This window comes from Balaenoptera physalus (assembly GCF_965194825.1).
Source record: "Balaenoptera physalus genome assembly, chromosome: 15".
NCBI lineage: Eukaryota > Metazoa > Chordata > Mammalia > Artiodactyla > Balaenopteridae > Balaenoptera > Balaenoptera physalus.
Window position 1 is genome coordinate 97053289 of NC_138894.1, and position 27935 is coordinate 97081223.

At 41.1% G+C, this 27935-nt stretch overlaps 1 protein-coding gene across 16 annotated transcripts in view; it reads left to right on the forward strand.

Moving 5' to 3' along the window:
* MYT1L (myelin transcription factor 1 like) overlaps positions 1-27935 on the forward strand; it is a 417110-nt gene that overhangs the window by 206482 nt on the left and 182693 nt on the right. For all 16 annotated transcript variants that reach the window (XM_082427029.1, XM_082427020.1, XM_082427023.1 and 13 more), the window contains one exon: positions 21740-21881. The gene's annotated coding sequence lies outside the window, so the exon portion shown is untranslated. The remainder of the gene's footprint in view (positions 1-21739; positions 21882-27935) is intronic.

The window sequence follows — 27935 nt, forward strand, 5'->3', positions numbered from 1 at the left end:
CAAGCGTGACTGTTGGTTGTTAAGTTCCAATAAAGCGTTTCCATGTGATCATTTTGTGATCATTGAATGTTAGAATGTTACACACTACATTGGGGGGAACGTTGTTCTTTTACTGTGATTAATTCTAAAATAATTTCTGAGCTATTTCTAAAAAGAAACATTCTTGACTAATGGCAGAATTTCTGCCCCAGTCAGAATTTTTGATGTGTGGTCTTACATTCACAAGAGATGCTGACGTCCGACATAGTTACCTGCAGAATCGTTTGCTGAAGTAAAACTTGAAGAAAATGAGTGAATGTACAAAAAACAACCAGCAGGAAGTGATGGAACCATATATGTTAACTTTATTCAAAATGCATAAGAGCCTTCTCCCGTTGCTGGACCCCCAAGCTGGCGAGCCTGAGTGGGGCTCAGTGCTTTCACTCCTGTGGGAGAACTTCTGTGGTATAATTGTTTTCCAGTTTGTGGGTCACCCACCTGGCGGGTATGGGAATTGATTTTATCGCGATTGAGGCCCTCCTACCATCTTGTTGTGGCTTCTTTGTCTTTGGATGTAGGGTATCTTTTTTGGTAGGTTCCAGTATTATTTTTGTCAATCGTTGTTCAATGGTTAGCTGTGATTTTGGTGTTCTCGTAAGAAGGGGTGAGCTCACGTCCTTCTACTCCACCATCTTGTTTGGGATGGACATGCACACGCTGCTATATTTAAAATCGGTAACCAACAAAGACCTACTGTACAGCACAGGGAACTCTACTCAACACTCTGTAATAACCTAAATGGGAAAAGAATTTGAAAAAGAATAGATACATGTATATGTATAACTGAATCACTTTGCTGTACACCTGAAACTAACACAACATTGTTAATCAACTAGACTCCAACATAAAATAAAAACTGTTTAAAAAATGACATTAAAAAAAAAAAAAAACATAAGAACCACTCAGCCCAAAGTTGAGTCCCATGTTGAGTCCATTGATGGTGACAGCAACGCCACCGAGGTGGCAAATTTTCAGGCCACCTGGGATCAGGCCCAGATTTTTTGGGGGGACAGCTGGCACAGTAGCAGTGGAAGTCAGGACCACTGCCTAATCAGGGAGCATTTTTATGGCCGTTGATGAAGTTTAGAAACTAAAATCGAAAACGCCACTGACTGGAGAAAAAGCCCCCTTTATCCCTGCTCTCTCCACAGTGGAAACCCATATTTTTTATGCCTTTATTGAGAATTATTCCACATGTTATAAAATTCACCCATTAAAAGTATATAACTCAGTGATTTTTAGTATGTCCACAGAGCTGTGCAACTCTCACAGTAATCTAAGGTTAGAACTTTCTCAACACTCCAAAAAGAAACCCCTTACTCTTAGCCCCACTCCCCTTTTCCTCTTCCCCCAGCCCTCAGTAACCACTAATATACTTTCTGTTTCTATGGATTTGCCTCTTTTGGACATTTCACATAAATGGAATCAAACAATATGAGTTTTTTTTTGTGACTTGCTTTTTTCATTCAGCATCGTTTCCAAGGTCCGTCCCTGGTCTAACATGTATCAGAATTTCATTCCTTTTTATGAATGAGTAGTATTCCATTGGCTGCATATATCACAATTCATTTATGCCATCATTAGTTGATGAAAATTGGAATTTCCCACACATTTTGGCTATTACAAATACGTTTTCAATGAACATATATGTACAGGTTTTTGTGGGGGTATGTTTTCATTTCTCTTGGATAGAAGTGACATTGCTGTCATATGTTAATTCTACGTTTAGCATTTTTAGAAACTGCCAGGGTTCTGACCAAAGTAGCTACAGTATTTTACATTCTCACCTCCAGTGTATGAGGTTTCCAATTGCTTCACATCCTTGCCACCGTTTGTTCTGTTCCTTTTTTTTTTCTTTTTTAAAAAAATATATATAGTAGCCATCCTAACGGGCGTGCAGTATTAACTCACGTGGATTTGATTTGCATTTCTCTGATGACAAATTTTGTCCAGCATCTCTTTGTGTGATTATCAGCCATGTTTCTATCTTCTTTGGAGAAATGTCAATTCAAAGCCTTTGCTCATTTTTAAAATGGCTGGCTTTTTATTTTTGCATAAAAGGATTATTTTATACTCTGGATGCAAGTCCCTTGTCTGAAGGATGATTTGTAAATACTTCTTCCTCTCTTTGTCTTGTTTTTTCACTTTCTTGATGGTGTCCTTTGTCACACAAAGGTGTTTAATTTTGATGTAGTTCAACTTACATTTTTGTTTTGCTTGTGTTTTTGATGTAGTGTTTAAAATACTATTGCCTAATCCAAGGTCATGAAGATTTACTTATAAGTTTTCTTCTAGGAGGTTTAAAGTTTTCACTGTTACATTTAGACCCGTGACCCATTTTGAGTTCATTTTTGTCTATGGTGTGATGTTAACATCCAACTTTATTCTTTTGTGTGTAGATGTCCAATTGTTCCAGCACCATTTATTGAAAAGACTGTTCTTCCCCATTAAATAGTTTGGGCACCTTTGTCAAAAATAAATTGACATTTGGGGCTTCCCTGGTGATACAGTGGGTAAGACTCCATGCTCTCAATGAAGAGGGCCCGGGTTCAATCCCTGGTCTGGGAACTACATCCCGCATGCATGCTGCAACTAAGAGTCTGCATGCCACAACTAAAAGATCCCACATGATGCAATGAAAATCCCATGTGCCTCAACTAAGACCCGGCACAGCCTAAATAAATAAATAAATATTTTTTAAACTAAATAAATAAATTGACCATAAATGTTATGGTTTACTTCTAGCTTTTCAATTCTCTTCCACTGATCTACAGGTCTCTCCTTAAACCAGCATCACACTGTCTCAGTTACTTCTCTAGTTTTTTTGGTAGTAGTTTTTGAAGTTAGGGAATTTGATTCCTCCAACTCTGTTCTTCCTTTTCAAGACTGATTTGCTTATTCTGGATCCTTGCATTTCCATATGAATTTTAGGATCAACTTAATAATTTCATTAAAAAAAAAACAGCTGGGATTTTGATAGAGTCTACACGGAATCTGTAGATCAATTTTGGGAGTATTGTGCTCTTCATAACGTTATAACTTCTGATCCATGAACATGGGATGGCTTTCCATTTACTTAGATCTTTAATTTCTTGAAACAGTACTTTATAGTTTTTAGTGTATATATCTTGCCCTCTTTTGTTAAATTCTGAACATTTTGTATACCCTGCATTGTGTGGCCACTGAGTTCTCTGCTATCTTTTTTTATTATGTTCTTGGAATTTTTTATTTGATTTTTACTCCTATGTTTTTTTTTTAATTTATTTTTTTTTAATTTTTTTTAAATTTATGGCTGTGTTGGGTCTTCGTTTCTGTGCAAGGGCTTTCTCTAGTTGTGGCAAGCGGGGGCCACTCTTCATCACGGTGCGCGGGCCTCTCACTATCGTGGCCTCTCTTGTCGTGGAGCACAGGCTCCAGACGCGCAGGCTCAGTAATTGCGGCTCACGGGCCCTGTTGCTCCGCGGCATGTGGGATCTTCCCAGACCAGGGCACGAACCCGTGTCCCCTGCATTGGCAGGCAGATTCTCAACCACTGCGCCACCAGGGAAGCCCTCCTATGTTTATTTTTATGCCTGAATTCCTAGGTGTCAAGCCTGGTCGGTATAAATTACTGGTCAGGCCAAGATTTTCCTAAATGCATGGTATGGCTATCTTGTGACCTCTGCCGAGGCCTCCATGCGAGGAGGCTGCCAGCGACCTCCAGGCCTTTGATTCTGCGGGCAGGGGGAAATTCCACCCTCTAGCCCTCCTGAGTTCTTGTGGCTGGACTGACACGGGGCAGATTAACAGGAGAAAAAGAAATTCGTGTACAAGGAGGTCTCATAGAAATTCGGACCTGAGAAGTGGCCAAAGCAAGCAGCGTTTATACTTCTTATGCAAAGAAACAATACATTTATGAGGAATTGACAGGACAAAGAAACTTACCTTTGGGTGCTCAGTTAGGGAAGAATCTAAACAGAGTTTGGGCTTCGGAGAGGTAAATTAAAGAGGTGACAAAGTTTGTTTTATACAAGCTTCTGGGCTGAATTCCCTCTCTCTGGTGATTAGGGGTCCTTCTACCTTCAGATGCACAGGAGAGATTTAGTTCCTGCTGCAGGGAGACAGACAAGAGGGTCAGAGCGTCCCTCTTGTGTTGGCCATTAGGTAACTTTAATTCAAAATAACCACTATGCCCTGGAGGCACACTTGGTGGAGGGGGGGCGGCGGGCTCTTGGCCCCCTCAGTTCTCACCCCTGCTGTGTGAGGCCTCAGGGTCACCCAGAGACCAGCGGGTGATGTCTTTCCTTTGTCTAGTCTTTCCCAGATGCGCACACAGCATTTTAGGCCCCAGAGCTTTTCCAAAGTTTCCCTGTTACTATCCAGTTCTCGAGGGTTTCTCTCAAACGGGCTTTTTTTTTTTTAATTAAAAAAAATTTTTTTTTATTGAAGTATAGTTGATTTACAATATTGTGTTAATTACTGCTGTACAGCAAAGTGCTTCAGTGATTGATACATATACTTCCTTTTCTTATATATATTCTTTTCCATTATGGTTTATCAGACGGCCTTTTAAGCTCCAAGGTGGGTTTCTCTTTGCCGGTCTGGATCACAGCCTCGGGCACCTGAGCTGTTCCCAGCATTTGCCATTGTTTCAGTGACACCCTGAAGGGAGGCCTCCCCCACTGCTGCCAGGTAAGAATAGAGCTTCCTCAGACAAGAGCAAGTCCAGACAAAATACTGACTGTGCCCTGAGGGGGGTGCTTTTCAAGGACCCCAAACCAATCAACTCTCTATCTTCATTCTTGCCTGCATTTGGCTACTGTGCCAATGAGCTGGGAGGAGGGGTGGGAACAGACCCCGGTTAAAATGTCACTGACTTTCACGATCTTACCAAAATTCAGTGGTTTCTCTTGGTTGGACAATCTTCAGTTTATTCCATGGCTTTGGTTAACTACCCCAGTTCTGAATGGTTGATTTTATTGTCTTGCCAACCCATAGGTTTTTAATTCTCCAGGTTTTCATGATTTTTATCAGTGTAATTCGTCATATAGTTCCAGCTGCCATTTGAATCATATGTGATTAAATAATACAACAAAGGTCCTGAGCAAAGCTTTGCTTCTTCTTCTCCCATGGATCTTACAGTTTGAATCTCAGGATTCCGTACCTGAGGATACCTTGGCCTTGTCTTTCTCTCCTGTTGTGATAGGCTTCAGTCTTTCCTACCAGATGGAACATTCTTCAAGAACCCAGTTCCCATATTACATTCTCCTCCCACTTCTACAGCTTTGGCTGGAGATTCTTAACCCGGGAGAAGAGTGGCCCCCAGGTGACTGTGACTTCACTGGAACCATCCGCACAAACTGAGTGTCTGGCATGTGGATACTATATTTCCACCATCAAGAGACACTAGAGTTTCATCAAAGTCAGAAGGACGACTGACCCCAAAAAAGCTTAAAATCCTCCCATAGAATTTCTGCATTAGAAACATATTTTTCCTTTCCTTGTATTTCTGATTCACCAGAGTGGCCAATAACTTTTTCATCTTACAGACAGTCTCCCTCCCCTGGTACCTACTTCCTTCGTTCCTTCCATTCCCTCCTGCACAGCAATACATGTTTCTACCATAAAACACACCTGTGCAGGACAGGGGTTATTCATGTGGCCTCCAGGGCCCAACTGGCCAGGTTTGAAACCAAGCCCCGCCACTTACAGCCCATGTGGTCCTGGACATGTTTCTTAACCTCGAAGTGCTTTCATTTATTCACCTGTAAGGTTGGGAGACCTCAATGGCACTGTTGTAAAGATTAAATGAGATTGTGCCTGTCACAAAACAGACTCTCAGTAAATGTTATCTCTGATCGTTACACCACTTTGCAGTTCAGGTTTCCAAATTCCCCTCATGGCCTCCTGCACAAGATGGAAATTTATCAGGCTGATTCCTGATTTCTTCATTAACTGAATGTGTCTTTTCCATCTGAACAACTTTTTCTAGTATTTTTATGGACTCCAGTTCAGCTGTTTCATCTCGTGGTCTTTTAGGCTCACATCCACCTCTCTACCTTTGTTTTCTTGTTTGTTGTTTTTGTTGTTATTTTATTCTTTTTTTAAAATTTTTATTGGAGTATGGTTGATTTACAATGTTGTGTTAGTTTCTGCTGTACAGCAAAGTGAATCAGTTATACACATACATATATCCACTCTTTTTTAGATTCTTTTCCCATATAGCCCATTACAGAGTATTGAGCAGAGTTCCTTGTGCTATACAGAAGGTCCTTATTAGTTACCTATTTTATATATAGTAGTGTGTATATGTCAATCCCAATCTCCCAATGTATCCCTAACCTCTCTTACCCCCTCGTAATCATAATTTCTATATCTGTGACTCTCTATCTTTGTTTAACATATTCCTTCTAACTGGATTGATAGAAAATTTCTCTTTTACTTCTAACCATATTCCAACTAAACTATGGGTTTCTCCAAGCCTTAACTGAAATCTTCATTCACAGGTTGATATCTCTTTCTCTGGATTTATCTATAACACAGACTTTACCATTCATTTTGTAAAGCAATTATTTAATGAAGATGTGAGTGCATCCCATGTATGTTGCAATAAACTCAAACTCACAGTGGCTGTGACTTTTAGGGCAGCTAATAGGAAACTTTAGTGGAGTATTTATCATTTCTATTGACTGAGACTGAATAGGCACAATTCAAAGAAAAGAATATAACTTTTGTGTGAAGCGAAAAATAAAATAGTTGACATGTTTTTTAAATAAATTGGTTAAGAGCAAGGATTGTTAACTGGCCCAGGTTATAGAAGTAGGAGAGATTCCTGTCATGGTTCACAGAAGTTTTCCAATCACCCACAAGATAAGTGAAATAATTATAAAATTGGCTTATTCTATTTCTATTTCTATTGCCCTTCAGCTTTTCAAACAGAGTATAATTTAATCCACATTCACTGAGTGATTTCTTTTTATTAAGCCTGTGCCTTGCTTGGAGCATGTGAAGCTACCATATAGTCAGGACCTTAAGACCCCTGTGGGTGAGACAAGTAATTTCAGTGGAAGTTGTGCAGATGGTAAATCACGAGGACAGAGCTGCAGGAGAACAGACAGCAGCCCTGCCCCCCGCCCTCGAGGAACAGGGAGAGCATGAAGGAAGGCTGTCCTGGAAATGGAGGTGACACCTCAGCTACACCCTGGAGGATGAGTCAGGGTGAAAGAAGGGACATTCCAGCAGAAGAAAAATGTGAGCTTGGCAAAGATGCGTAACCACACGGCGTGTGCGGGCAAGAGTCACTGAGACGTGTTGTCTAGGGCAGAGGGGGCTGGAGGGCGAGGCTGAGAAGGGGCTTCTGGTCCTGCGTGGAGAGGCCGGGCGGTGAGCCAAGGAGAGTGGACTGATTGATTTCTGTGAACCCACTGAGGGAGTTTAAAAGAGGACAAAGCCGATGGTAACTGTGGTGCTCTGTGGAGGAGAGCATTGAGAAGGGGGACACACAAGGTAGGTGAGCAGTGCAGTGGCCTTTGCTCCTCTAGTTAAGAGAAAGTGAGGCCTTGGACTCAGGCAGGAGTAATGGGACCAGAGAAGATGGGCTGGTTGGAGAACATCAATTAGACCAAGAGTGTGAAGGAGAAGAAAGATCCGTCATGTCTCAGGATGGTGGGGAGGTTGGTCCTTTGCAGAACTGAGGGCAGGAAGAGGACCCTCCGTGGGGAGGGTGGTAGGGTCGTGATTAGCTCAGCTTGGAACATGGTGGACCTGAGGACCCCGGGAAACATCCAGGTAGGTCATTTCAGATATTTGGGTCCAGAAATACGAAATTCACTGAAGTGTTCAGGACACACTTGAGAACTGTCAGTGCTTAGATGGCAGCAAAACTCTGAGAGGTGACGCTCATGCCAAGGGAGGATGAGAAGAGTCGACCGAGGCAACAGACCTGGGAGAACAATGCTTCCAAGGGGCCGTGAAGGACGTGGAAGGGGGATGGCCAAAGGCTGCCACGGGAGCCAGCATAGGGCGGATTTCACAGAATGTGTCCTTTGGGTAATTGTGTGAACCTTCCAAGGGAAGCTTGACACAAACTCTTTTTAAGGCGTGTAGTAACCGACGATGTGACAGGGAACCGGGTTGTTAAAATCTGTGTTTTCAACTCTGTACATCCATCTTCTGACTGCACGTCTCCATCTGGAAGTCCCAGATTTACATCAAAACCAAACAAAACTGAACTCATCTTCCTCTCCTAACCTGCGACTCTCTGGTGCTTCTGGTCCCTGTGAATCTCCATCCTCACCGCCCGTGCGCAGTGCGAGGTCCTGGGCCTGGACCCCATGCCTGGGTTGTTGCCATGGCCTCTGAATGAGTCTGCCTTCCTCCAGACCCACCTCCCGATCAATTCTTCGCATTTCAGCCAAAGGGAACTTCAGACAATGCAAAGTCTATGCTCTACATACTTGAAAATCTTTCATGGTCAGTCTGCTTTGCATTAGGACAAAGTTCCAGCACCTTCCCCACCCTCTTTTTCATCTTATTCCAACTTACCCCATAGGCCTCAATATGGGGCTACTTTTTATGAGAAGTCTTCCCTCCCCTCCAAAACTGAGAAGTCTGTCTTTCCAGTGAACCCGTAGCAGCCTGTGGTCCCAATACTGCAGCAGTATTTGTGATATTGTGTGCTAATGACACTTTTGTTTGTCAGTGTCACCCAGCAGACAGCGAACTCGAACTCGTTGAGGACAGGGTCAGTCCTTTGTTTCTGTGTTTATCCCCAGGGCCTGGCTTGTAATACAGCACATGAGCATTGGGCGGATACTTGATTGAAGTAATGAATCAATGGTGATTAAACATTATCCTAATCTAATTATGAGTGGAGCTCTCACGGTGGTTTTATTAATCAGTGGTTCCTATGACTATATGCATTTTAAAGTAATAGGACAACATTTCTTTTAAAACCTTTCAGAAATTCAAATTGGCTTTCCCCAATTAGCCAGGATTTGTGAGGTTTTACTACATATTAACATTCTTATTTCCATGGCATAAATCAGAAAGCCACCAGAGGATCGGGATTTATCTGTGCATTTCATTCTAAAGTACCACTCTTTTATTTTTTCCAACTTTAGCCCGTATCTTCTTTTCGCACTGGTATTATTATTAACACCGCTACTAGTATTAATCCTTCCTACATTGTATTAGTATCATTTCATACTTTCTAAAGTGTTTTTATCATTTTTGTCTCATTTTGATCTTCAAAATAATTCATTAGGACTGCAGACAAAGTATAATTAGAGACATTTACCACACATAGATATCCAAATAGGTGTTAAATGACTTTTCCAAGGACACCCTAATAAATAATCATGTGGATGAAACCAATATATCTAGTGCTCATTCCATTCGTGTGGCTTCTAAGTCACTGTGTTACACTCAGGAATGTCTGTACTTTATAAATAACTTGTCACACATGGAAATAATCTTGTCTGCTCTGAATCATTGTTTTGTCAAGTACTTTATTAGGTGGCATTCCTGTTTTATCCAAAAACGTGGTTTCCTTTTAACCAAATAATTTTGAAGATGAGAATATAATTTTCATGTTGAGATTATTTTCATGTTGGTGGCGTTACAGGAAATACTATTATCTTTCAGACACATACTTTAAGGTAAATTGTTCAGGAACATGCTTATGTACAGAGCAAGTAATACTTCACATTTATGTTTGTTGAAGACACAATGCACACCCTTCAGAATTTTAGTGGATGTGAAGATCCACTGCTTATTCCCTTCTGGTGAACTCTTTCCTGGAAGTGGAACTCTTTCCTGGAACGCTTTCCATCACTGGACTGGGAGGTGCTGGGAGCGACAGCAGGGCGGTACCAGGTTCCCATCCTGCTATGCTAACCTGCTCTGTGACTCCGGCCCAGTTCCAGTCTTTATTTGCTCATCTGTGCAGTGCGTGTGCTTTCGTAGATGAGCTTTCAAACTTTTTAGCCATGGGACTCTCCTTTCTAACACAGGAAGATATACTGATATACAGATATTTATTAATTATGAGAAATATATATGATAGACATATTTATATGTATATAGTATGATATGTGGGGTTCCTTTGGTCGGGCTTAGGCATCCCCACTGGATCCCAACTCACCACCCTACCCACTCCAAACCATGGGGGCATCAGAGATCACCAGGTAAAATTCACCGGACTAGGTGACTTCTCAGATCTTTTCAACCGTTAGCATTCTCTGAAGCTATTCTTTTGATATGAAATTAAACCTGTAAGAAGTTGTTGGTCGTCATCCCTCCAACACTTGGCATCATCAGACTTTTAAAAAATTGCTGTCAAGTGGTAGTAGAATAGTATCTCATCTTTGCATATCTTTGATAAATAATTGTTAACAACCTCTTCATATATTTATGCTGGATGTGTTTCCTCTTTGGCAAAATGCTTGTTAATGCTTCCTGCCCAGTCTCTCATCATACTGAGTATGCTTTTCTTATTTATTTTTATGTCTTTATATATTCTTTATGCAAATCAAGAATATGTCTTCCCCTAATTTATCATTTGACTTTCCCCTTTTTTAAGGTGTCTTTTGATAGCAAGTTCTTAATTTAATATTGTCAAATTCATCCATCTTTTCTTTTATTGTCAATGATTTTGGTGTCTTACGTTTTTTTCTTACTCCGAGACCTAAGAATATATTCATCTATATTTTTAAGAAGAGTTTTGAGGTTTTGTTTTTAATATTTAACTCCTCAATCCACCATGAGTTTACTTTGTAGAAGATGTAAGAATCCAACTTTATCTTTTACCATCAGATAACCATTTTTTTCTATTCCATTCATAGGAGTGTGTCTCCTTTTTCCTCTTTTGACAAGGCTTCTCCATCCCAAAGTTCCATCATGTAACAGGCACCGGCCTATTCATAGATTTCGTCCTATTTCATAGGTTAATTTGCTAGCACTCATCAGTGCCATCCAGGCTTAATTATTACAGCTTCAGAACAAGTCCTGATGTCTGGTTAGCAATCTGCCCCTCTCTGAGTTCTTCTTCACAGGTGTCTTACCCATTACTGTTCCATATAAAAATATCAAGTTTCTTACACAACCCATTTGGTATTTTGGTTGAAATTGCGTGACCCATGAATTTGAGGAGAATTGACCTCATCACAATATGTGGTTTGTCTCTCCATTGATTTACATCTTCTTTAGCATCTCTTAATAAAGCTTTATCATTTTCCCTGCACAGGTATTGCACATCTTTTGTTAAATTTATCAGTTACTTTATATTCTCTCATACTAACATAACCGCTTTCTTGAATGATACTCCTGTAAGTTACACAGTACGTATGAAGCCACCTTACTACACTCTGGTCCATGTCTGTCAGTCCTTCTGAGGACGGTGGCAGTGGAAGCGAGATCAGGCCTCTGGTGGTCCCCCTCTACTCATCCTCCCACACTTGTGAGAGCCGCCCTGCCCCCACCCCGGACGAAACCACCCCACACAAGCCACTTCTGAACAGCCCCCCACCGTACTGTCTTCACGTGTGGGTGTTGTTCCTACAGTGCCTCTTGGAATTGGTCTTGCTGTAGGCTCAGTTGTCTTCCTAGTTCAGCACTTTGCTGAAAATGAGAACAGAACATTATTTAACTTCACAGTAAATGTAGAGAAGGTTTATGGACAATAGCATCTTAGACAATGAAGAAACAGATCTACAGAAGTCAAGGGATGTGCCTGTGACCACACAGCAGGTCAGGATCAGGGTCTTCTTCAGAGTCTGTCCTGTAAGATGGGATTCCAACAGCCCCGTCCCAGGGCTTGCATGAATTAATATTTATAAATTACTGAGAACATACTTGGGACTCAGTACGTGCTCTGGGAGTTTTTCTGTTATCATTATCATCCTATTACTCTATACTAATTTTGACTACATATACCCAGTTTAATGAGATAAATCGGATATGGATCTAACTCTAGTACAAGGTATAATTTTGGTGTTACATTAAAACTTTAAAAAGGGTTTTGGTTTTTAAAAACTGTAGATTACATTTTGGGGAATTGAAAGAAGGTCTGTGGGAGAAAGTGACAATTGAGCTGGGACTAATTAAGTGAGTAGAATTTAAACTAGTGAATTTAATGGAAAGTAGATGAATTTACGGGAGAAGGCTGGTCTGGAAAATAACATGAGGCAAGAAGCCGGGAAAACATACATTTTTGCAAAGAATAAAGCGTTCCTTCAAAACATCAGAATATGAGTTTTCTTGCTGTTCTTTTGTGCCTAATATCTTCTTTCTGTTATAACTTCCAGCTAAGGTTCTAAATTGTGTGTGTGTGTGTGTGTGTGTGTGTGTGTATGTGTAAAAGAGTTTGATAAACCTTAGCAAATTATTAAGGTCTAAAAGAAGCAGCATTTTTATAAGTTCATTAAAAAACAGTGTCAACTGATCCAATTTGGTAGATAAATACAGGATCACATCAGCATAGAATGCAACAGATAATTATTAGCGAGGAAACAAGATGCCTGCTGCTAAGCCAAGGGTGGACCTTTTTCTTCCTTTACGGACAAGTGCAGAGAAATGCACAACGTTATGGAGGTCGGTAAATTCAAGTTGGGGGAGGGGGAGTAAAACCCAGGCCACTTGGATGAATAGTTTAAAATGTCAAGACAGTTTGAGGCAAGTTATCAATTCTATCAAACGGCAGTTGCTTTAGGAAGGGCTGCCTCTTTGAAAGGATTGATACAGGCAGAGGGGAAGTGATGTAAGTCAGACAGAGAAAGACAAATACTGTATGATCTCACTTGTATGTGAAATGTAAAAAATACAACAAACTAGTGAATACGACAAAAAAAGAAGTAGACACAGAGATATAGAGAACAAATTACTAGTTACCAGTGGGGAGAAGCAATCTAGGGGAGGGGGAGTGGGAGATATAAACTATTGGGTGTAAGACAGGCTCAAGGATGTATTTACAACACAGGGAATATAGCCAATATTTTGTAATAACTGAAATGTGGTGTAACCTTTAAAAATTGTATAAAAATTAAAAAAATTTTAAGGACTTATACACATAAATTACTTAATTAATTAATCAAATGTTTACCTAAAAAGATACACTTAGCAAGGTGGGAGATATGATTAGACTGTTAAGGTTTAATAATGCTATACATTTTAACTTTGAATATATTTGTGACTTTGTACATATGTAACTCTGAATTCTGAATATCATAATAGGTTTTTGTTAACCTTTTATTTGAACCTTGTAGCTATCTGTAATTTGATGAGTTTTTAGAAGTTTATCCATTTCATAATTTTGATTTAATTACTGCCAATGGTCACATATCTTATATATGAATCTCAGCAAGGCCGATGGGGTGAGTCGTTGAGGGAAGCCTGTGCTTTCCCTGAACCCCAACACTGAGCAAGGTGGGGGCTCCTGGGCAGCACCCCTAAATGCTGCTAAAGTCGGGGAGGCAGTAGGGGTGCCCGGGGTGGTCCTCAATAGGAATCCTCAAGAGGTTGAAGGCAGTGGGGTGAAACCCTTCAACATCGAGGGAGGATTACTCCGATCTAGATTTTTCACTCAGATAAATATTATGGAAATAGGAAAAAAGAAAGAAGACCTCCCAAGCGTCTTTCTTTGGGAAGCAATGGAGGGGAACACAAAATTGTGGCTAGAAGTTTGGGCTCAGGAATCCAATAAGCAATTATACTGTTAACAGGTGAAGAGAGGAATGTGCTGGGCGCTGATGTCTAAGGCACCACAGAGAAGAACGCAGGACAGAAGTGTGAGGGGCCATGAGAGACACAAGGCTTGCACTTTATTTACCAGTTGTCCATTTTGCAGAGGCGTAATTTTTGCCAAACTATATTTTGTTGCATTGCATTCTAAAGATACAAATGTAAGTAAAGCATGGTTCTACCCATGAGAAAGCCTCTTGTTTACTACTGTAAGAATCATACCCCCAAGGGGAGGGTCGCAGACGAGAAAGAAGAGGCTGTAACATCCAAAGGCAGAATTTGTGTCAAAGGGAAGAAAGATGGGATTGGAAAAAGGTGGTATGTGGTGAAAAAGAGAAGCAATCAAGTGGAAATCATTGTGGGCTAATCACCCAGGAAACAGACAATTGAGACAAAAATGAGAAAATTCATTTTACTCATTGGTTTTAGGCATAAATGCTAGTATTCAACACACAAATCTTATTTAGAGTCAAGTCAAAATAAAGATGGGGTTTTAGATGACTATTCTTTAGGAGGAAAAAGTTTTTTAAAAAACATACTGTGTTGTCTCTGTACTTTTCTTGGAATGCAGGTTTTCTGTAAAAGAGATGAACAGATGTTAGACTTTGCGTGTTCAGTTAAAGATGGCAGATCCAAGCACATTAGCTTCTTCTCTCTCCTGAAATCCCACTAAAATGACAGAAGAGTCATATTTATCAAAAAGAAAAGAAAAGAAAAAAAGAAGAACAGAGAGGGGATAATGGCGGCCCCATTTGAAGCTGGAGAGCAGAGACAGGAAGAAGTGACGTAGCAGAGCCCAAGGAGGCGGATGGGCTCAGAACCCCTCTCAGGACCCTCGGTCCCTCCAGGATTGGCAGACTCAGGCCCCATGGGAGGCAAGGTGAAGCTGGACTAGAAACTGGCAGATTGGTTGAAAGGTTAAAAGCCAAGTAGACAGCAGGGATAATTTCTTTTCAGCAGAAAACTCCAGGTTTACTCTTTGATGGAATAAAGCAGAGGGTCTCTTTGGGGAGACGATAGAAACAGCTGAGGGCTGGATGCTATGCAGAAAACTGGATCTAAAGGTAATTCAGATATTGAGTACTGAGCCCCTCAAGATCCCTCCCCTAACCTCTACAGCACTTACTGTGTATCAGACATAATCCCGATGACATTACACTTTTAAAAAATAGTTTTATAAACTCCTCAGTGGTAACCACTTTACAAATGAGGAAACTGATACAGAGAAAAGATTCAGTAACTTACCAAAAGCACACAGGTAATAAATGGAAGGGTTGGAATTGAGGCACATGCCATCTGGATGCAGAGTCTGACTCTCACCCACTACACGCAACTGATGGGCCCCAGGAAGAGCCTGTCAAACATCCTACACAGAAGCCCAAGATCCAGATGCATCGCCCATGTGAGCAGGGCCTCTAGGGGACTTTCTGATGCTGCCCCGGGAAGTCTGAGCAACAGCCAAGGACCCCAGATGCCTGAGAAAATCCCGTAATATGAAAGAAACCAGAACAAGCCAACAAACAAAACAGAAAAGGGATCAAAGCAAATTGGAGGAAATAGAAAGTATACAAGAAGAAAAAAGAAACTTCCATTAACTTTCTCAGATTATGGGAGACAACTATTGCATTTACTAAACAAGAACAAAATATTTCTTAAGTGGAAGAGGGAGAAGATGATTCAAATAACCAAGAGCACTCACTTTGAAAGTAAAAATATGAGTGTTGAAATTTACATTTTAAGAAGTCTCACTAGAAGGGTGAGAAGGTAAAATAGAGGAATCGTGATTAGAACAAAAGGACCCAGACGAATGGATAAAGAAGATGTGGTACATATATACGATGGAATATTACTCAGCCATAAAAAGGAATGAAATTGGGTCATTTGTAGAGATGTGGGTGGACCTAGAGACTGTCATACAGAGTGAAGTAAGTCAGAAAGAGAAAATCAAATATTGTATATTAATGCATATATGTGGAACCTAGAAAAATGGTACAGATGAACTGGTTTGCAAGGCAGAAATAGAGGCACAGATGTAGGGAACAAACGTATGGACACCAAGGGGGGGAAGTGGCAGGGGGGTGGTGGTGGGATGAATTGGGAGACTGGGATTGACATGTACACACTAATATGTATAAAATGGATAACTAATAAGAACCTGCTGTATAAAAAAATAAATAAAATAAAATTCAAAAAAAAAAAAAGAGCAAAAGGACAAAGAGAAGGAAACCAAGAGAGAGAGACTCAGAGGCTGTCCTGTATGAACTGTAGCAGTTCCATTCCAGAAAGAGAAGAAGGGAAGAGAAGATCCCTGGGAGCTCTGCAGGGCGCCCACCATGATCAGGGAAACAGATCCACACACCCACCCATTACGGGAACACCACAACACACATGGAACAAGAGACAGTCCTAATAATTCTGGGCATGTGCATCTAGCGGAAAGGATTCTACAAAGAATCTTCAAGAGGTAGAAGATAATGGAATGAAACCTTCCAACATCTGAGGAAGAATTATTCCGATCTAGATTTTTGTACTCAGACAAATATTATGGAAATAGTAAAAAAAAAAGAAAAAAGAAAAAAGCTCTCCCAAGAACCTTTCTCTGGGAAGCAATGGGCGATGATCCGTCCAAGAAAGAGGAAGGCAGGGGATGCAGTAAACAGGAGACGGAGGAGCAGACAGGCTGGGCTGGAGGAGAAGGGACCATCCAGCCCTCCAGGTGGCCCGACGTAAGACGGCTGGATGGGAACGCACGGGAAGCTCCCTGAGATGTCACCCAGGGCCCCAAATGGACACCCAGTGTTTGCTTTCAGTGAGAGGAGGCTACTTAATTGGGAGACTTTGAGGATAAACTCTTGGGAAGCATACAGGAAGGATACAAGTGCACGAGCACAGCTGCTGACTGCGGATGAGAGATGTGGTAAAACCTACGATCCACCGTCCACAGTGTTTTCATAGTCATGACAACGAAACGTTGTTAATGGTCTAACGTAATGTCCCACGTGACTGCATTGGCACAGAAGTGTCTGAGACAGGACGGCAGGTGTGCCTGTTGGAAAGCGTCCTCTTCTTCTCCAAGCTGGGAAGTTGACAGATGAACGCTTCTGGGTGGGAAATAGTGCCCTAGAGGAGGGAGAGCTTTTGTTAGGGATGTGGGTGGAGGTCAATGTCAAAAGGAAGGGTGACAGAGTTGAAAACCCGGCCCTCTGGGGAGCTGGGAGTAGAATGCGGGTGGTATTTGGGGGAACCGTTTTCCATAACAAGCCATGCACAGCTACCTGACCCCTAAACTATGTATGTGTATAACTTCGGTGAGAACACATAATACATCTTTTGATATGTAATATTACATCCTGTTGTTCATCGTGATGGCTGGTAACTGCAGCCCTCAGACCACAGATGGTCTGGAGTGGAGGCCGAAGGCTCTCAGCTCCTGGAATTGGAGGAGCGCTTCCCAGAACCCGGGTCGCAGCTGAGCTGGGCGAGGGAGTGGCCTGTTTCTCCCAGGAGGAGGGCACAAGTCAGCTCTCCAGCCACTGCTCCCTGCACTTCTCTGGTGACAGCACATTTGGTGACTGACAAACACTCACCCCTTGATAACAGCGTGTTCCCACAATAGCTGCTGGATTCCCAGCGGTTTCAAGGTTGTTGAGCGAGCAGGGTCCGTGTTAACAAAGACACTAAACACAGCTGTTTCATTGTCTATATTTAAAACCAGTCAAATAAAGATACTCTTGGCTCCCAGCAGAACTGTTCTGCGGGGCTCCAAACGGGCCCTGGGTTGCTGGGGGGTTCTGGCGGTCCCTGGATGCCCCCGGGTGTGCTCAGGGCCCCCTCTCAGCTGTCCCTCCTCAGCCACGTGACTTGCGGGGCCTGGGTGCACTGCTGATGTTTCTTTAGTGTGCAGCTGCATCCCATGTAAGCCATAGATCCACAGCGAGCCGTTAGTAAAAACAAGAAGCAGAAGGAGTACTAATAGTAACATACAAATTAGCAAGGAGCAAACCTGCCTCAAAATGGTCTACACCAGCTCCGAAAGTTACGTTCATAGATCAGATTTCTCGTATTGCCAGTCACAATTTCTCTGATAACTCGTTTAAAAATGGTAAATGGAAAAACAATATAGAGTGAAAATTATATCAAAGAAGCTTTTTAACTACTATATATATATATATATATATATATATATATATATATATATATAAAGATAAAGATAACCCCATTTATAATATGTTATATTTGGAGAAGTACTTACAAATATCAGCCTAGAATATTCTCTTCTACCTCACTATTTGGAAACAAATTTTAAAAAGAACAAAAGAAAGATGGAAGGAAGGGTGGGAAGAAACAAAGAAATCTGGTTTCCCTTAGCCCAAAATGCAAACATTTCAAACAGGAGGTCATTTATGTCTATTTTTCATGACAAGATAAATTACTAAATTTCAATCTATCTCTTAATACATAATCAGTCTAAAACCCAAATATGATGTAATCAATCATTCTTGAATCGGGGACAAACAATGCTTTTTATTCACTACATAACTAATCTAAAAATTAAGCAATACACACTCTTGTTAAATGGGGAAATTCAAAATTGGTCTTATATCATGAATATTCATAAAGGTAAAGTTAAAATGAATTTTATAATGCAACCATTTATAATACACTGATCTAAAACTGAGCTTTTACTTAAAACCACTTCTTTACTACATGCTACTATATACTATGTTAAAATGAAGAAATGATTTGGGTTCCTGAGAACGGACCCCAACAGCCCCAAACTGAAACCCGGTGTGGGCATTCCCCAAGCAGTCCCTCATCCCCGACCCCCCATGTGCCGAGCGCTGGTCGACACCACAAGATGCTGGCAGAGGTGTGTTTGATGGTTTAGCTCAGTTGTTCAGTGTGGCAAAATCTGCTCAGCAACCATTCCGTGTCTCCATGGTTGCGTTGTGGGCTATGAGCCACAACTACTGACCCTGCGAGTCACAGCTACTGAATCCACGTGCCACAACTACTGAAGCCCACGCGCCTAGAGCCCATGCTCTGCAACAAGAGAAGCCACTGCAATGAGAAGCCTGCGCACCGCAACGAAGAGGAGACCCCGCTCGCTGCAACTAGAGAAAGCCCACACGCAGCAACGAAGACCCAATGCAGCCAAAAAAAAAAAAGTCAACATCATCGACACACATAGCTACAAAGTATTTTTGTGTGATGAGAACTTTCAAGATCTACTCGCTTAGCGACTTTCAAATATACGACACAAATGTACACAGATGTAATGCTGTACATTACATTCCCAGGACTTATTGATTTTACAAATAGACGTTTGTGCTTTTGACCCCGTTCACTCGTCTGGCTTAGCCGCCATCCCCTGCCTCTGGAAACGACCAGTCTGTTCTCTGCGTTATAGAACATTCTCAAAATTATAGAAATGGAAGGCAGATTCGAGGTTGTGGGAAGGGAAGTGGGTGAGCTTATAAGAGGGTGGCCACCCTTGTGGTGATGGCGTTCTGTGCCTTGGCTGTGCGGGTGTACAGTGGACATACACAAGTGATCAAGTCACATACAATTAAACACAGACATGCACGGGAGCACAAGTAAAGCAAGATCAGTGGAGTGAATGGGTGTTGATATCCTGGTTGTGATGATATCTTAGAGTCTGGGGAGATGATATTACCAGGGGCGGTGGGTCAAGGGCACATGGGATCTCTGTATCATTTCTTCCAGCTGCACGTGACCTGCAATTATCTCAAAACAAATAGTTTAAAACAAAGTAAAATGTGTATGTGTATAATTTCACATAATGGCCAATGCTATAAAGAAAGCCCCGTTGATCCTCATCTGAGTGATGGTGGATTAGAGGAAGGTGCCAGTAAAGCTGTACCTGAGGACACAATGGGGCTGAACATCCAAAGGCACCCCCGCCTGCTAGTGTTATTTGTGTCATTTGTGTTTTGCAACTAAGCTACCCACTAAACACTTCATTTAAGAGCTCATCCTGGAAATTCCATTACAAATGATCACGAGCAGCATATGTGACAGAAAACTGTAAACAGCCAGAACCATAGGAGCATAATCCTTCATCTTGTACCTGAGTAATTGGGAAAAGATGATGTCTTACAAGATCACGTCACTAAGGGACTCAGTCGTTAGTAGATGGTTCTGTGGATTCTTACTTAATGAGAGGTGTTTTGTTCAAAGAATCATCAGCTCAGTTTCTTTCACTCTATTTTTTAAAATTCTGCCTTAAAGAAGAAATTTCTATTTTACATCTCAGTTGTCTTAAATCAAAATATATATACATTTAATAAGAAACATCAACTGCCCTTCAAGGACATTTAACCTGTAATCCACCCGTTTTTAATCTACATCTGATAAATGACTCCGGGGTGAAAATACCCCTTGGAGAAGAGGTGGTGTCTACTGCTGACAGTCACCATAAGTTCCCTTCTTCCAAAAGGGGAGCAGAGTGTCTTGTATTTGTGGGTGAGCCCCAGCTCCCCGTGAGCTCAAGGGAACAAGGAAAGGATCAAAGTCACTGTCACAAGGATCAAGACACAGCAATATTTGGAGGAAGCTCCATGAACGGCTGAGAGGAGGGCATTGTCCATGTGGGGAATGAGAAAGGCATTTTCAACTCCCTGACTTATTCGTGAACGTGGGCATGGAGAACAGAGGATGTGTCAAATACGACTTTGTCCACAAAATTCGATCTTATAGACCCTAATCAGTTTACTGAAAAGCCTGTCATTTGCCTGACTGCCCGCCCCCACGGGTGAGCCCGGTGGTCTTTGTCCTTGCTGTCTTCCCAGAACCCCGCGGAGTCCCCAGAATGCTGGGGAGCCATGTGATGCATCCACAGCACATTATGAAATGCTTAAAGCGATAGAGGTGAATTTCCAGGATGACCAGAAAAGTAAAACGTGTAAATTAATATAACAATATTTCACTAAAATGTGATTTTTTTTAACAAAGTGTTGGCACTATATCAGATAGAGTGGCTTTGATCATTAATATCCAATCCTTTTCATGGATTTTCCAATCACTTAATTGTTTTGCTTTGTGTTGGTTTGTTTATAAGATTTATTTAAATTTGTCTACTTGATGTTCTTCATATGATGAGAATTAAGACGCCTTTTCGTAAAACCACTGCACTGAATACCATTCAAACCATTCTTAACCAATTTAGTAACATCTCAGAACATCTTCAAAATAACTGTGCCCACTAAGTACATATTCACCATAGAAGATTATGCACAAAGGCCGTTTTAAACACTGCATTTTGTTGTTGCTTTATAGTTATAACAAATGAAAATTTTAAATTAATACTTAAGAGGTTGTACTTTGTTTTCCTTTTTCATTAGCAAATAAGATGTCCTTATAAAACCTTTTATATGGAAAGGACTGTAGCTTATTTACTGTCTTTTGAATGGACAAGGATAAAAATAAAAACACGTCTGACAAACTATGATGATAAAAGCTCTGTATCGACATGCAGATACATCACTATGCTTCCCTAGTTCACTTCTCAATATTTCATACTGTCTTAATACTTTTCAGACTCAATCAAAGATAACTTACACTTAGTTTTATTGAGAACGTGTTAACAGTTTGTGTAATCTTTACATCACAAACAGCAATTTAGTTTTCTAAAGAGATTTTTCTATAAGGAATCATTTATCACAAATCAGTGCATTGTGATATGATCTCCGTGTTAACAGTCTGTGTAATCTTTACATCACAAACAGCAATTTAGTTTTCTAAAGAGTTTTTTTTATAAGGAATCATTTATCACAAATCAGTGCATTGCGATACGATCTCCAGGTCCCCCCGTAGTGTCTCCGTGTGTTTGTGCATACAGCCTGGCTGTCATCACCCCTCTGTCCTCAAGCGCAAACCTCCCTGGTGATTAGATCCCGCAGGTAGGATCCTTGTCACATTATGATAATCAACCGCATTCCTCTGCCCTTTTATTCTTCTCTAGAGTGACTGCATCTTGTGGAAGAGGAAAAATGTAGTTACTGGATCCAATCGAGTGTTTGTGTCTCTGAAATTATCAGCAACACCCCATCAGGAAAGGTTCTGTTGGTCCACAGACGTCTGGCGATCCAAGCAACCACGTAAAGGTAATGATCCCGTGTCCTACTTTAGGCTCTACGTGCAAACAGATGTTTGTATACTACATTAACAAGAATTCAGAAAAGCATAAAGACAGGTTTGTGAATGGAGGATTTTGTATTTGATCAAGAGTTCAACGTTCCTAATCTTAATAAACAAACTCAGTACAAAGTCAGAATTTATCATCTATTACTAAACATAGACTCAAGTAGTCTTCTTTTATCCAATTACAACATTACCCAAAAAATAATTTCATAGCCATATTAATACGTCTGTTCACCCTTTGGCAGTTGTACAGAGGCTGCTTCATACAGATTCCCTTTAAAATCAGATCTCTCTTTCCACTATTAGTCTATTAAGGGACCCTTTATCTTTAAGGAAATTAAACACTTCTTTAATTAGGGCTTATTTGCATAGCCCAAGGTCCTCATAGGTTGCTGTCAATTACTGTTGATAAGCCTCTCTCAGTGCTGCTGTGGACCTCCAGAACAACACTCCTTGCAAACTTCCAGTTATATATGGCTAATGTTCTTTTTTAAGAATTTTAAAAATTGTGGTAAAATATATAAAACATAAAATTTACCACCTTACCTTTTTTTAAGTGTACAGTTCAATAGCATGAAGTACATTTACATTATGTAGCTGTGCGACTACCATCACCACCCATCTCCAGAACTTTTTCATCTTCCAAAGTTAAAACTCTGTCCCCATTAGGCACTCACTCTCCATTTCCCCCTCCTCCCAGCTTCTGGAAACCTCCATCTACTTTCTGTCTCTATGAATTTGACTTCTGTGGGGACCTCATATGAGTGGAATCATACAGTATCTGTCCTTTAGTGACTGGCTGATTTTACCAGCATTATGTTGTGGCAGGTGTCAGAATTCCCTACCTCTTTAATACTCAAGAAGATTCTATTGTATGTAGAGACCACATATGGTTTATTCCCTCTCTGTCAATGGACACTTGGGTTGCTTCTACCTTTTGGCTATTGTGAATAATGCTACTATGAACATGAGTGTGCAAATATTTGTTTGAATCCCTGCTTTCAGTTCTGTTGTGTATATACCCAGATGTGAAATTGTTTGATCCTATGTTAATTTTTAACAGTAAGGAACTTCCATACTGTTTTCAATCACAGCTGCACCATTTTGCATTCCCACCAACGGTACACAAGAGTTCCAATTTCTCTACATCCTCACCAACGCTTCTTGTTTTTGTGTTGTTTTGTTCTGTTTTGTTTTTAATAATAGCCATTCAGATGGATGTGAAGTGGTATTTATTGTGGTCTTGACTTGATTTCCCTAATGATAGTAATGTTGAGGGTCTTTTCATGTACTTATTGGCCATTTGTATATCTTCTTTGGGTAAATGTCTATTCAAGATTTTTGCCTTAATCAAGTAGTTTTGTTGTTGCTGTTGTTGTTGTTGAGTGTAGGGGCTGTTTATATATTCTGGATATTAAGCCCTTATTAGATAAATGGTTTGCAAATGTTTTCCCGCATTCTGTGGCTTGCCTTTTCATTTGGTTGGTCATGTTCTTTGATGCACAAAAGATTTTACTTTTGACATAGTCCAATTTATCTATTTTCTTTTGTTGCCTGTGTTTTTGGTATCATATCCAAGAAACCATTGCCAAATCTAACATCATGAAGATTTTCCTATATATTTTCTTTTAAGAGTTGTATAGTTTTAACTTTTATGTGTAGTTTTGGGTTCTGATCCATTTCAAGTTACTTTTTGTATATAGTGTAAGTTAAGGGTCCAACGTCATTCTTTTGCTTGTAAGTATCCAGTTTTCCCAACACCATTTGTTGAAAAGACTGCCCTTGCTCCATTGAATGGTCTTGGCACCCTTGACAAGAATCATTTGACCATATACACAAGGGTTTATTTGTAAGCTTTCTATTCTATTCCTTTGGTTTGTGTGTCTGTCTTTATGTCAGTACCACACCGTTTTGTTTACTGTAGCTTTGTGTAAGTTTTGAAATCAGGAAGTATGAAAATTTCAGATTTGTTCTTCTTTTTCAAGATTGTTTTGGTTATTTAGGGGTTCCTTTAGGGTCCATATGAATTTTAGGATGGATCTTTCTATTTCTGCAAAACAACAACATTGGGATTTTGATGGGGATTGCTTTAAAACTATAAATTGCATGGCTAAGTTTCTTAATCAGACAGAAATAGAGGTTTCAATGTTTTATGGCAGTGAATTTTCCTACCCAATTTGAGCATGTACCATTACCTTAAATAAATTTTTTTTCAGTGTGAAAAATATTAAGATTTTATTTTATTTTTTCTGATCCTGGTCTGGAGAACAATAAGTGATTGTAGGGAATGTTAACTATAAAGTTTTACACAAATCTGCACTAAGAATGAAGAGACAGTTTCTGTTGAATTTCTTAAAACTCAGAATTTTGAAATCAGTAATTCCTTAGTAGAAAACCACCATTGTCATGGAATGTTTCACATAGTCTTTGCCATCAAAGGTAAGCTTATCTGGCATTCAGAAGTTCTTTATTTATAATAAGAGCCTAATACAAAACTTAGGTATGATGGGGCATCACTCAAGACCATGGTCAATATTAACAATGTGGAGAGGCACAGTATATTTGAATGAGTGATTAATCACACTCCTGCGTCATTTTTGAAATAACAAAACCTACCAATGATCGAGCTTTAGCACACACATCAGCACCAGGCAAGCACTAAATTCCTCCCAAATTCTGCTAGACTGAGAGATTATCCTTCCCACTTCAGAGCTCAGTAAAGGGAAGATTAGAGAATGTAAGTGACTATGCTAAGATGACATAATTAATAAGTAGCCAAGACAGTAACTGCACCAGACTCAGGTGGCTGACAACGGGATAGAAAGGAATTTTGTTTAGAGATCTACATTTGACACAAAGCACCAATTCCAAGAAGCCTTCAAATTTCAATCTTCAATCCAAGTCTATTTCTAAACCAAATGAAAATATTCAGAAGTTAGCAGTAGAATAGATACAGCAAAAAAAGGACTCAAAGGAAAGGTTTTGTTCACAACTACCCTTTCTGTCCCAGATACCAAGGGATAATTGTGTATTAATCATTATGTTCATCCATTTCCCACTTTTTCTACACTGTTGAGTACCTATTTTTTCCATGAGCCCTTCTAGACTCTGGAGGTATAAAATGGATGAGGCACGGGCACTGTCCTCAAAGCATCACAACGGCGTGGTAAGGACCAGGAGTAAACAGGCCTGAAGGCCCTTCCTTCAGGGCAGAACACCTGCTTGATCCCTCTGCCTTCCAGAGCCAAGCATGTTTCCTGGCCCTGTAAGGAGTTCGGTCTGGTATCAACAGAGGTATGGGTAAGATGACTTAGGAGGACAGAGACGAGGTCTTAGCTCTGATTAGAGGGGCCAAAGATGTCTTTGCAGAAGAAGTGACCCCAGAACTGGGTCTCGAAAGATTAGTTCATTAGATGGATGAATTGGGAGTGACTTCCCATGTAGGAGAAAAATATAAAACCCAGAGATGAACTCAGGGCATAGACATAGATACCAGTAACTTGGCACGCACAGCTACTTGTTAGGACAAAGGACTTAATTCCTCCCGGCTTGGGTTTGGTGTTGGTAAAACAGTTGTGATTTCTGTGGTCCACAGGAGAGAGAATATGATATGGCTCCATCTCCCTGTCTTTTCAGACGGAGGGTATAGAACGGTCCACTCCAGGGCTCTCAATCCCAGAAACTGATTACTAGCTGCTCTCACTCATTTGCCCACCACCCTTTCTACTTCCAGTACCCAGCGTTATCGTATTCCACCATCCAGATTCTTGTTACCTGCTGCCGTGTGGTTGTTTGAACTAGGGATTCCCAGCATTGTTCTTTTGCTGGTTCTACTCCTTAGCTTGCAACTCAGAGTCAGAAGGACGCAGGTGGAAGGGCCCATGGTCCCGTCGCCATTGCTAAGCCGGCAGCGGTTGAATAGAGACGGCCCCGGTCCTGCAGCCCTCGCACTCCCAGCTCCTCCCCACCCTGTGACCACCACCGGCTCCCCGTGGGCCATATTTCCTGCCCTCAGCCCTTGCTTCCCTTAGCAACCCCAGTCAAGAAGGCCTTTGGGGCTTCCTCTTATGGGAGAAATGAAAGTGCCGTGGTACAAGATTTAGATTTAGGGCATTTTCTGTCCATGTGTCCCAATTAGCCACCATGATTGCCGAGTTGAGCACCTGTGGCTTCCCTGCAGCTGGTGCTCTAGGAAATCCAATTTCCTCTGAACCAGAGCCCAAAGAGAAAATCACACTCCCATCCAATTTCCATGCTAAAGACTTTACTTAAAATAAAATCAATATCTGTTTCCGAAAAAGCTTCATGAATTGTGTTCTGAATGGCGACTATTTTAAAGAAAAGTGTATCGTGTGTCCAGAAGGAGGAATCTGCTGAAATAGCTCCAACTTTATAAATCTGTGGTCTTTGACCCTTTGAAACGGATTTATTTTAAACAGCTGACAAATACTATTAGTTTCGTCCTAGCACTGCCAGTTACCATTTGTATCCCTTTGGGCAAATCCCTTCAAAGTCTTACTTTCTTTTTCTGTAAAATAGGGATAAAGGGCTAGATCAAGTGTGATGGATTACATGAAAATACTGTAAACTACTAATGATGGTGATTGTAGCTAAGTATTCATTAAGTAGCCACAATGTACCAAGCTCCGTTCTCAAAGTACCACTCACTATATCCCATTTAGTGCTCGAAACACCCTGTGTTACTCTTCTTGTCCAGATTTTTATCCATAATTTATATCAGAGGGAACTAATGTATAGAGAAGTTAAATAAAATGCCCAACGTTACACAGTAAATGGCACGGATGGAATTCAAACTTAGGTGGGTGTTTCAGCTCCTGGCCAATGTTCTTAACTGCTGGGACCTGCCCCTGCCACGTTCCCAAAGCCCTATGCAAATATCACACATTGCTATCCTTATGTCTATTCCACATATATTTACAGTAGATATTATTTGTGTGTGCATGTAAAGTATTGTGTGTATATATACGCTTACACACCAAGAATTTGTAAAACTGCTAGGTTGCCACTAAATCACACTGTTTTGCCTAAAAGGAACAATGCTGTTAATATGATTCTGAGTTCACCACTCTCGTGCCCCCTTGCTCAGAAAACAACCCAATAATTTCGAGTCATGTTTTCTCAAGATCATCCCTAATTCATGACCTAATGCTTTTCGATCGTTTTCATAGTGATTCATCAGTATTGCTTAAATCTTCTTTATGACCTTTGTTACCTGCCATTATAACAATGTTTATAAAATGTAAGTTATAAAATAGTACAGATAGTGAAAAATAAATAAAAGGGTTTGAGCTTTGATTTTTCTGGAATTTAGGAGATAGTGGAAATTTGCATTTTACATGACTTGTCTCAAAGTCTTGGACCACCACTCTCTTGGATAGTAGGATGCAAATGACTAATCCCTCTCCCCTCCTCTGGAGAGTGACAGGGACTGCAGATGATGACACTTCTCTCCCCCCAGCTGAGAACGATTGCCTCCATCCGTGGGCGTTTTGAGTGAAGCCGAGTTGGGGAATAGGCGGGTCGTGTGTGGGTGTGGATGACAAGGGGCATGAGATCCACGGGCTTCTGCCAGCCTGAGCCCACCTGCGGGCGGGGAGCTCACCAGAGAGGAGCTCTTCTTGGCTCCGTGGAGGTGCTGCCGCCGCGATCGAGGTCAGCCTGGGGCCCCTTCTCTCTGAGCTCATGCTCCTCCGGCATCCTGGGTGACTTGAGACTGGGAGGTTCCTGGACGCCCCGCGGGTTTATGAAAGCTTCCGAGCGACATGCGTTTTCCACACATGAGTTTCAGAGTTGGAATGCCCTTCCCTCCTGTTCCCCTGGAGCAGAACTAGTGAAAACGTGAAAAGCCGAAGATGCCAAGAGAGCCCAGGGCTTTGCTGAAGCTGCACATTCAGTTCAGTGAACCTCGGGCAGCTCGTTCAGCCCCAACCTCAGCAGGACCACTTTCTAAGTTATTTCTTGGGGGGAACAGAGTAGTGCAGGGTGCTAAAGTGACC